Source organism: Pinus tabuliformis, chromosome 3_2, assembly GCF_031772625.1.
Source record: "Pinus tabuliformis cultivar Carrire ecotype Pingquan chromosome 3_2, CPIR1, whole genome shotgun sequence".
Lineage (NCBI taxonomy): Eukaryota > Viridiplantae > Streptophyta > Pinopsida > Pinales > Pinaceae > Pinus > Pinus tabuliformis.
Window position 1 is genome coordinate 994,165,993 of NC_142302.1, and position 11,953 is coordinate 994,177,945.

The following is an 11,953-nucleotide window of genomic DNA, read 5'->3' on the forward strand; positions in this document are numbered from 1 at the left end:
TACTACCTACTAAGTGAATAAATCGGTATCAATGACATGGATAGGCATATATCAAGCATTTGCCAAATAACAAGTGTCTAAAGATGAAGAGGATCAAGAAGTTTTTATCAATGTCAAAAGGTCACGGTTTCATGAGTTAGCAACACATTTGGCCATTCTTCCATGTGCCAAGACAATCGAGTGGATTCTTTAACGCATCAATGAGGATGATATGATAGTCAAGAACGTTCATGGTGCACCAATAGAAACATAGACACCAACTGATGGCTTTGAGTATTATAAGATGTTGAAGCATCATTTAACCCTTAGTCCAAAATGGTATTGCAACTTTCCTATGACAACCAAGGACATCCTAAAAACTTGATGGTAGGGGCCTGGCAAGTTTAGACATCGAGCAGATGGGGTTTACAAAACCAAGATGCTGAGAAAAGTGTATCAAATGTTGGTAGCCATGTGTTGTAGGATAGATGGGAGACAAGATGCAAAAATTTTCGAAGATAACTAGGTGCCTGTGATATACACATGTGACAAGGATGTGATTGTTTTCATTTGGGTAGACATTCTAGCATCTTCCAACAAGACTAATGTGAAAAGAGCCAAGGATACAGTTGAAAGGGAATAACTAGAATTTTACATGGCATCTTACTTGTTGGATGCCATATACTCGTATGCACAAGATGTGAGTTTTGGGCATTAGGATGGAAGTGTAAATTCACTCATGACATTCCACCTATGCATTTATACTACAAGTCCTTGTGGGATACTAGATACAAAGGAACATATAATAGGATTATTGAGCACTTTATCTCATTTGTATATCAGTAACTCTTTGACACATAACCACCTTACATGTTAGAGAGAGCAAGGATGTCACTACAAGATGTTGTTGATTGATTTACCCTTAAAGACTCAACATACATAAGAGTATTTGGAGCTTATAAAGGTCCTCATTATTTGCCTATGTTTGTCATAGACAAGATAGTGTTGTAGGAGGCAACATATTAGCTTACAACATTGTTGACCAACACATTGATATAAGCGAAGAAATCCACATGTCCTACCTTCCCTTTATGCATAGGAGCCTATTGTGTCAAAATTTTCAAAGAGGCACACAGAAAATCCAAAGGCTTGGAACGTTTCAAGTTTGGCGTACTTAGTTTTCATAGGTATGACTCAAGAGGTATCGCCACATGACATTGCAAGTCAATCAAGTATGGCTAGTCATATACCCCAAGCATTTAGGCAAATGAAGGCAAAGTGAAAAAAAAAAAACTTTAATTCCACCAAAGCAGTTGAGGTAGCCCAAGGAATAAGCCCCTCTTAGCCTACTAATAACCTAGAACCTTCAGAGGAAAAATATCCTCAAAGTATGGATACAGTAGAGAAGAAAAATACACTGAAAAGGAAGCAAGAGCAAGAAGTTGCAAAGAAGGAAAGTCTAAAGAAACCAAAAGTTGAACGAGGAGTGAAAAAAACGAGGAAGAGAACAAGAAAAGGCAAGAAGAAGAGGCAACCAAGAGGAAAGAATAAGACAAAAAGTAGAAGCGAGAAGCAAGAAGAAAACAAATGCAAGACGCAACAAGGAATAAGAGAGAAGAGGAATTGAAGAGAAAGCGAGAAGAGGAAATGAAGAAGAAACAAGAAGAAGAAATGGCTAGGACACTTGAAGAAGAAAGGATTTTCAGTCTGGAAGCTTAGATTTACCACAGTCATTTGGTAGGAATGTTATGTTTTAGATCCATAAGTGGATCCATCATCAAGATATAAATCCTTGAAAAATAAGTGTCGAGAGAACTGTAGATTCTCCAAAATGTCTTCAAAATATCATCCACTTTCACCTTTATCGCCACCATTTCACTCACATGTCACAACTCCATAGCCATATAATCTTTCATTAGCCTCCATTTTCATGATTACATGGGGTTACCTTTGTGTTTTCCAAAAGCTAATGATTTCTAGTATTTTAAGTGAATTTATGGTTAAAACTTAGAAAAATGACATATACTTGCTAATACTTAAAAGTGGCTTGAGTTTCATGACATGTGTAGGTCATTTGGAAGCTTCCAAGGCACCCTTATGTGGCCTCCAATGCTCAAATTCGAATTCCCTTCAAGATATGGAAGAAGATTTGGATAAAGGTCAAAGAGGATATGTGTCTCATCATTACCTATTTGAGTTGTAACTCTATATGTGTCTCATCATTACCTATTTGAGTTGTAACTCTATGAGATTTTCTAGGGATCTAGGGAGAGAATAATGGACCTCCATTAATGAGGTAGCTTCTTATGTTCTTGTATAAATAGGAGAGCCTTCTCCTTTCAAAGGCATGTGTAAAGTTGGAGATACTCGGGTGTCCAAGTTAAGATTACTCATGAATGGAATTTAGATTTAGCACCATGCTCATGAGTGATGTTCACCTCTTTCTGGTAATGCTTGCATTGGGAGCCTCTCAACTTGCCATCTCTCATACTTTTGGATTGGCCACCTACAATGTGTGAGATTTATTGTTTTTCATATATTAAGATTTATTAATTTTCATATATTAAGATTTATTGCTTTCATATCTTTTCCTGTGTGAGAGGTTAAGAGTGATTGTTTTTATTTGCTTTCATATTTTTTCTTGTGTGAGAGGTTAAGAATGATTGTTTTTACTTTCATTCCATATCATGTGGTTTTGATTATTCATTTCATAGGATCCTGACTTGATAATGCACACATGATCCCTTAGAGTAAATCTCATTTCATGCATTTTAATTTCTGAAAGAGTGGTGTGCTTTTCAATTCCTGCAAGTGTGGTAGATTAAGATTTCAATTCCTACAAGAGTGGTAGATTAAGATTTCAATTCCTGCAAGAGTGGTAGATTAAGATTTCAATTCCGCGTGATGTACTATAATTGTACAATAATTTCTTTTGAATTGATTGCTGAATTAGAATAGGTGAATTGGTTTGTCATTATTTGGTTTCGTAGTTAGACTGATCTAAATTGAAAGATAATTTCTAGCATATACAGTACACACACGCTTCACAAGTTTTAGGAAACCTCTGAATTGACAATTAAATGATAGGTAATTAACTTGTCTCAACAAAAACAATAATATATATATATATATATGAAAAATCAAATAAAATAAATATCGTCTTCAATAAAACCCTAATAATAAATTATTAATAATGTATTGGACTAATATTAATAATGTGATGATATATTTAAAAATTTCTATATTAGAATCATTTTTATGAGAACCTTTAATTAAGAAGAAATTAAAGGTTATTGTATTATTATAAAAGTATAATATTATAATAACCATTATATTATACTAAAGTAATAATATATAATAAATATTAATTGACCTTATTACTGAAATTCCATTAAAATAGTTATTTTATTATTCCTAGTTCATATTAATTTTATTTAATTAATTTTATTATTAATATTATATTAATAATTTTTTTGAAATGTTAATTCAGAATTATGCATTAGAGGGAGGGAAAGAAGAAAGGAAAGGGGAAGGATATTACTAAGGAAAAGGTAAGGAAGGAAATGGGGTAGGATTTATTTTATTTTTTGAATTCTTAAGGAGGGGAATCCAACAATTGTTGATTTCAGGGTCATTGTTTATGTTTAGATTGTTACAGTTTTTTATGATCTCCAAAGCTTCTCCAAAATGTCTTTTTAAATAACGGTTTTTTCTGGCAATAATCTCAATGTTTATATGGATTGCCAAAGAATTAGTAGAAAAGGAAACATATGAAGCTAGAATGAATGAGCTAGCATAAAAGGAAATGAAAGTTGTGCTACCTAATCTACATGTCGCTCCTCCCACACTTATGCGTTAGAGGGAGGGAAAGAAGAAAGGAAAGGGGAAGGATATTACTAGGAAAAGGTAAGGAAGGAAATGGGGTAGGATTTATTTTATTTTTTGAATTCTTAAGGAGGGGAATCCAACAGTTGTTGATTTCAGGGCCATTATTTATGTTTAGATTGTTACAGTTTTTTATGATCTCCAAAGCTTCTCTAAAACGTCTTTTTAAATAACGGTTTTGTCTGGCAATAATCTCAGTGTTCTCAATGTTTATATGGATTGCCAAAGAATTAGTAGAAAAGGAAACATATGAAGCTAGAATGAATGTGCTAGCATAAAAGGAAATGAAAGTTGTGCTGCCTAATCTACATGTCGCTCCTCCCACACCTATCATTGGTGGGAGTTTCCCACTTGAAGAAATGGGAGTCTCATTTGAAGAAGATTTTGGAATATTCACCAATACTGAGAGGGGGTGGTGAATTAGTATGGGACACTTTTTTACCATTTCAATATTATCATGTAAACATTAAAAATTAATAATACCTTTCAACAATGCACAACATCACACATTGTACAAAAGAGATTATTTTTACATGGAAACCCAAACAGGAGAAAACCATGCAACACTTTTAATATATGTCTTCAAGATTACATCAACAAGAAGCACCAACTTCCAAGATTCTACAACACCAACTGGAAGGAGGCACCAACCCCCTGATTTACAGGCCCCAACCTGAAGGAAGGTCCAACTCCCTGACTTACAAGAACTGACAGGAAGGAAGCACAAACCCCCTGGTTTTATTAGTTCCAACTGAAAGGATGCACCAATACCCTGCAAGAACCAACTTGTTGCATAGGCACCAACCTGCCCTAACACCACCCTGCCAACCCAAAGTGTTTTCAAGCACCAACCTGAAGGAGACTTCAATCTCCACCTTGCACCACCCTTAGTTTGAAAGATAAATGAACATGATAGATCACACTAGTCACCCTGCTCAGTCACTACACTTGATCACTACACTTCATAACCACTGCTCTTATCAATGTCAAACCACTGTTGTTAATAGTCTTGGTATCGCTGTTTTCAATAGCACACACTATCATTGCACTGCCTCTGCTTCTGTCTAATAAGCACTTATTGGTACACTGTTATAATATTGTTTCCACCTTCAATGCCTTCAAATCTAACACTTGTATTATTTGTGATATACAACACCTGATCTGATTGACAAACCTTAGACAACACTTATGTTTTTTTTTGCTACTTATGGCCATAAGTTCTAGGGTTTGAATGCAATATTGAAGAGCATGACGAAAATTTGAATCTCTTAAAAGCAAGCAACTATTGAAAGTACAAAGTTGAGGAAATTCCATAAAAATGAAATCCTAAACCCTGGAAACCCTTAAGGGTTTATGACAAAGAATCCATGGCCATGGTGATCTACCTGGAAGTAAAACTAGAAGAGCTCTACATAGATGACAAATTGAAGACAGGCCACATCGAGCAAACCCTACAATAGCAACAATTTTTTTTTTTATCCTTTGTCATCTAACACAATTGCCAGCAATATGGCATATAAGCAAAACACTTTGTGTACTCAACAATATAATAATCAACACCAATGAAAATATGTTGTAATTTTGCCTTTGATCTCAACCTACAACACACACCCAGAACAACTTTAACATTATGTAGACCAACACACATTATTAGTATGAATACAATGTCCATCAGTGCTTGGTCATTGTAATAATGCTTCCATAAGCTTGCAGGTTAACAATTCTCAGATCACACTTCCGTTCTCTTTGTTAGCTTGATCTATCTTTGCATAGGAGTTCATGCCATTCATTTGCACGTGTATATATTTAGCTCTAGTTGCTTTGCATTTACCACTTCATACACATAGGTTAACACAAAGCCATACAATTGTTGGAAATACTGAGGGGGGGGGGGGTGAATCAGTATTTCTTTTCAATTGTTATTTTTACCAGTTAAATCATTTATATTTAGAACACAAAATGAACAATAGGAATAAATACTTTTATTAATATAATCATTACAATAAATCAGGTACAATCTATATAAGGCTCCAATCTGTTGCCAAGCACCAACTTGATCTTTTGAGAGGCTCCAACCTCTAGGGAACCAACCCTATCTTCTCAAGGCACCAACCTTGTGTTTAGGAGCACCAACTCCAAGGACACCAATCCTTCCAATTCTAAGGCACCAACCCCAAGGGCTTTGACCCTATCTTGTCAAGAAATGTTTTGATTGTATTACACTACTCTCAAAGTCTTCTTCATTGTGTTTTGTCAATCTACAACTTCCTTCTTTGCTCGGCCTTTGGCTTCTACTACACCTTTTGCGTCTGCCAGACCTTCGGCTTCCTCTATTTCCTCCAGTTCACAAGTTGTGAACTTTTCTTGTTCTTTGTGATAGATGCCTCATACACCTCACTATTCCAATGAATCGTTTCAACTTGTATATCTATATATCTATATATATATATATATATATATATATATATATGAGTTTTGCCAATGAATCGAAACGACTCGTTCAAAGGTGAAGGGGCCGACTCATTTATTAAAAATATATATCGGAGAGTCTTTTATCCATAGACTTGATTTTTCACGGAAACCATATAAGAGCTGCTATACCCACAGGGAGGTCCCACATGCCACATCATCACCTTTAATCGCAATCGCAACTTCATGAAAAATCGAAGTTATTCCTTTAATCCCACAAACGAACGTCGGTCCCACCTGAATGCACAAGACCAGACCCTAAATAAAATAAACCTGTGTCCATAAACTTCTCAGGTCCACTTAGTCCCAAGTCTTATCGAATTAATTCTCCACCATTGATCTCATCATTAATCTGACAGTTGTTGATCCACCCGATCAACAAACCCAATCGCTGATCCTCCACCGTTTGATCAAGGCGCGTTGGATCCAATGGTTCACAACGATATCGGTCGGGGAACTTGCGCGACGCTTAACCGCCCTTACGAAGCCGATAAGGATTATAAATCCTTGATCTATAAAAGTTTGGGTCCGTTTTGAGATTAACGTCCGATCACTTTATGACCCGATATCCATTGGATATACGAGGTCATCAAATCTACGGCCTGTGGGTCTTCAACTAGCACATGGGTTAAAAATAGGCCTAACCCCCACCGTTGACTGTGACGTAAGTGTTTGAAAATGAGATTGACGACTAGGATTTAGCGCCGGCCTTCAACCATTATCAAAGCATCCGTACACTCCTAACCTCCGCTCTTCCGATAGCTATTGCTCCTGTGACTTCTCTTCACTCTTCTACTCTTCCGATATGGCTCCTCTGATGTTTTCTTCTTTACTCCTCTGTTATCGTTGTTTCTCTTTGTTCTTTCGATAACACTTACCCTTGGGCATATGCGATAACCTGTTTCTCTTGCTTCGATGACTTGCTTCTTTGATGGCTTTCGATAAACTCTTCATCTTACTCTTTGGCTTCACGATGGCTTCTCCTCTTTGGCTTCTTACTCCTGTTGCTTCACGGATCTACTACTTCTATTATGTTTGTATATATATATTCAATCCACTTGGGTCCTCCATCTCATCATATCATCATATATCAAACTTTCATCATTGTAAGCATTATGATCAATGGGCATCAATGGGAAATCATGTATCAAAGAATTTGCCATCACAAACACTGTTATATTGACATCAATGACAACCTAGATTAACAATCTCCCCCTTTGTCATTGATGGCAATATTCTTCTTCTCCCCCCCTTTGACATCAATGGAAAAGGAGTACACAAGGACTCCCCCTGTCGAACTGCTCCCCCTGTCATGCAACATCTTTATGAATCAGCTTAATGTGATGCTAGAGAAATAACCCCCATCTTTTGGCGAAGATGTTCAAATGCTTCTCGAGGAAGAGGTTTTGTGAAAATATCAGCTATTTGCTCCTTACTATTGATATATTCCAAGTTGATGTTTTGTTCAGCTACTTATTCATGAAGGAAATGATACTTGATTGGTATATGTTTGGTTTTTGAGTGCATCGCTGGATTTTTGCTGAGGCTGATAACACTTGTGTTATCACAATAGATGGTGATTGGTTGATTGGTACCTATGTTGACATATTTCAGAGCTTCCTTCATCCATAATATTTGAGTACAACAATCTGCAACAGCTATATACTCGGCTTTAGCTGTAGATAGTGATATGGATGTTTGTTTTTTGTTGAGCCAAGATACTAGACAATCTCCCAGGAAGAATGCATTTCCACTAGTACTTTTTCGATCATCAACACTTCCGGCCCAATCAACATCGGTGTATGCAGTCACAGTAAGAGTTGAGCTCTTAGGGTACTAAAGACCAAAATCAGGAGTTCCTTTCAAGTATCTGAGAATTCTTTTTACAGCCAACAAATGGGATTGTTTAGGAGTTGATTGAAATATTCCCACCATTCCTACTGCTTGCATAATGTCAGGTCTCGTAGCAGTTAAGTATAGGAGGGCTCCAATTATTGACCTGTAATGAGTTACATCTACCGGAGGAGAGTCATCATCTTTGCTTAATTTGCAATTTGTGGTCATAGGTGTGCTCATGGGTGCATAGTCTTCCATTCCATATATTTTAAGCATGTCTTTAAGATATTTTTCTTGAGATATGAACATGCATGCCGTGGTTTGAGATATTTGTAGTCCAAGGAAGTAAGATAACTCTCCTATCATCGCCATTTCGAACTCTTTTGACATATTTTGAGCAAACTCATGGCTCATCTCATCATTATTACTAGCAAAAATCAGATCATCAACATAAACAAGAGTGACTAGTAAGTTATCGTCATCCATCTTTATGTAGAGATTACTTCCTGCCACCCCCTTCTTGAAGCCTTGTTGTTGTAGATAGTGATCCAATCTTGCGTACCAAGCTCTAGGAGCTTGTTTGAACCCATATAATGCTTTTTTCAACTTACAAACAAAGTCTTTTCCTTCTGCTACATTAAACCCTTCTGGTTGCTCCATGTAGACTTCTTCCTTGAATTCCCCATTCAGAAATGCTGATTTTACGTCCATTTGATAGATTTTAAATCCTTTTGAGCAATAAAAATGCCAAGAACATCCTTATAGCTTCCACACAAGCTACTGGTGCAAAGGTTTCTTCAAAGTCGATTCCTTCAATTTGTGAATAACCTTTACAAACAAGCCTTGCCTTATTTCTGATGATTTGTCCATCTTCATTCATTTTGTTTTTGAACACCCACTTGGTTCCAATTATATTTTTATCCTTTGGACAAGGTACCAACTCCCATGTCTCATTCTTCTCGATTTGAGACATTTCTTCTTCCATGGCTTTTACCCAATGAGGATCCTTACTTGCTTGAGTAAATGTTTATGGTTCTATCATAGATAGGAGAGCAACATCATTTTTCTTTGGTGTACTTGTCATCCTTCTTCGGGTTTGCATCCCTTCATCTATATTGCCAATAATCTGCTCTTTTAGGTGACGTTTTTGGAGAAACTTCATCTTTGAAGGGGTTTGAGATGGTTCTTTTTCCTTGTGTTTTTCTTGATCTTTTTCCTCTTTTTTAGGTTCTTCTTCAATGAGAGGGTCAACTTCATGATCTTCAATTTATTTTTCTGGAAGGTCTTCATCAATCTTCACATCAATGCTTTCCACTATTTTCCGTAGTTGATTATTGTAGCACTTGTAGGCTTTGCTCCTTGTAGAATATCCAAGGAATATTCCTTCGTCAACCCGAGAATCAAATTTTCCTAGTGAGTCATCATTGATTTTTATGAAGCACTTGCTTCCAAAAATCTTGAAGTATTTTACTGAAGCATGTCTTCCTTTCCATAATTCATAAGGAGTCTTCTCATTATTTGGTCTTAGTTGAGTTTGATTCAAGGTATAAACAACTGTCCCGACTGCTTCTCTCCAGAATTTTGGCTGCAAGTCAGCTGCTATTAACATTGTTCTTTCCATTTCTTGAACTATTCGGCTTCTTCTTTCAACTACCCCATTCTGCTTGGGTGTTCTGGCAGCAGAGAGTTCTCTTTCGATTCCATGTACTTTACAGAATTCATCAAATTATTTTGATGTGAATTCTCCCCCTCTATCCGTTCTAAGACATTTAATCTTAGAATCCTTTTCATTTTCTACAAGAGCTTTAAGATTCTTAAAACACTCAAATGCTTCGGATTTATTTTTTATGAAATATACCCACATCATTCTAGTATATCATCAAGAAATAAAGCAAAGTACCTTTCTCCTTGAAGTGTCGGAGTTCTAGTTGGTCCACATACATCAGCATGAATGATGTCCAAAGGTTTTGATGTAGAAAACTCCTTGTTCTTGTGGCTGGTTCTATTTTGCTTTTCATGTTGACATGGACCACATACTCCTTGATTTGGCTTGAATAACTTTGGGATGTCTCGTACTGCATTAATCTTGCTGATATTGATCAAGTTATCGAAACTTGTATGTCCAAGTCGCTTGTGCCACAGCCAACTTTCATCTGTTTGACTTAGGTAACATTTATCTTCTTGAATTTTGTTCAGAATGTAGACATTATCTGATGTTCTAACTCCTTTCGCCACAAGTTCCCCTGAGGAAGAGTTCCTTATTTCACAATCTTTAGTGCTAAATACAACATTATGTCCTTGATCACATATTTGGCTAACACTCAAGAGATTGTGTTTGAGCCCATTTACTAGCAAAGCATTTTGAGCCTTTCCTTTTCCATTAATAAGGGTATAGTTCCTTTTCCAGCAATTTTGGCAGATCCACTTCCAAAGGATACATTTCCTTCCTTTTTGTTCAATGAGACAAACTTCCTTTTGTCCCCTGTCATATGTCTGGAGCACCCACTATCCACAAACCAATGATTTTCATCACTGTGAGCACATAGAGCTAGGCCACATTTATCCGTGTTGGGATTCTCATTTTTTGCTTCTCTTCTTTTGAGGGGGCAATTTTGTTCATTATGTCCATAATCATTACATAATGAGAAAATTGGATCAAATTTGGCCAAGGGATCAAAAGAGTTGTAGGTCTTGATTTGTCCTTTCCCTTTGAGATCATATGGTTTGTTTGTTTGATCCTTCAATTTTGGTGTTTCATTCTTACGGGCCATGCAATGTTTAGCTTGATGACCAAAATTTTTACAATAAAAACAATGCCCAAAAAAGATAGTTTTGTACCTATTGTAATAGCCATGATTTGAATCAAAATTCTTCCTTGGAGTTACTCTCTCTTCATTCTTTGGATTTGAGATGGGCCTTTGATGAAATAATCTTTCTTCTTTTGGGTTGTTGGAAAGTATGTTGGCATAACTTTTTGCATTATTATTAGTACTTGATGATTCTCCTTTAAAACCTATCCCAGATTTGCCATGTTGAGGTTTTTGATCATTTAGGATAATATCAAGTATTTGAGAGCTTTCAATTTCGGCTTCACGTTCTTCACAAATTTCTTCTTTTTCTTTTAGCTTATTTTTCAAGAGGTCTTCCCTTCTTTTTGCTTCCTTGTTTTCTACCTTGAGAGAAATGATTTTATTTCGTAATTTCTCATTTTCTTCAATGGCACTCATTAACAATTCATCTACATTTCCTTCTAGACCTAAATCATCATCATTTGTGAATGCCATGAATAATACTTCTTGGCTTCCAGCATGGTCATTTTCTTCATCTGATTCATCATTACCTCCTTTGCGATGAGGGAAATGATTAGTTGATTTCTTTTTTATGACTACAAATTCACCTTCATCAGACTCATCTTGCTTAGAGAAGAAATTCTTCTTATTGAACCCTTTTTTTTGTATATCATCCTTTTAGAATTTTCCTCACCATCAATATCATGCTTAAGAGGATATTTTGCAGCATAATGACCTAATCTTCCACATTTGAAACAAATAAGAGGGTACTTACCTTTTAGCTTAGATACTTTCTTTAGTCTTCATACAAATTGCGCCAATTCGGATTCAACATTGGAGTCATCACTACTGGTATTCCATTCTTTCCCCTTTTTTTATTTTGAGGCCTTGAATGCTGCATCTTTGGAACTTGGGCTTCCTTTCCTCGTCTCATAGGCAATAAGGATTCCATGAAGTTCATCCATCTTGAGAGTATCTAAGTCCTTCATTTCTTC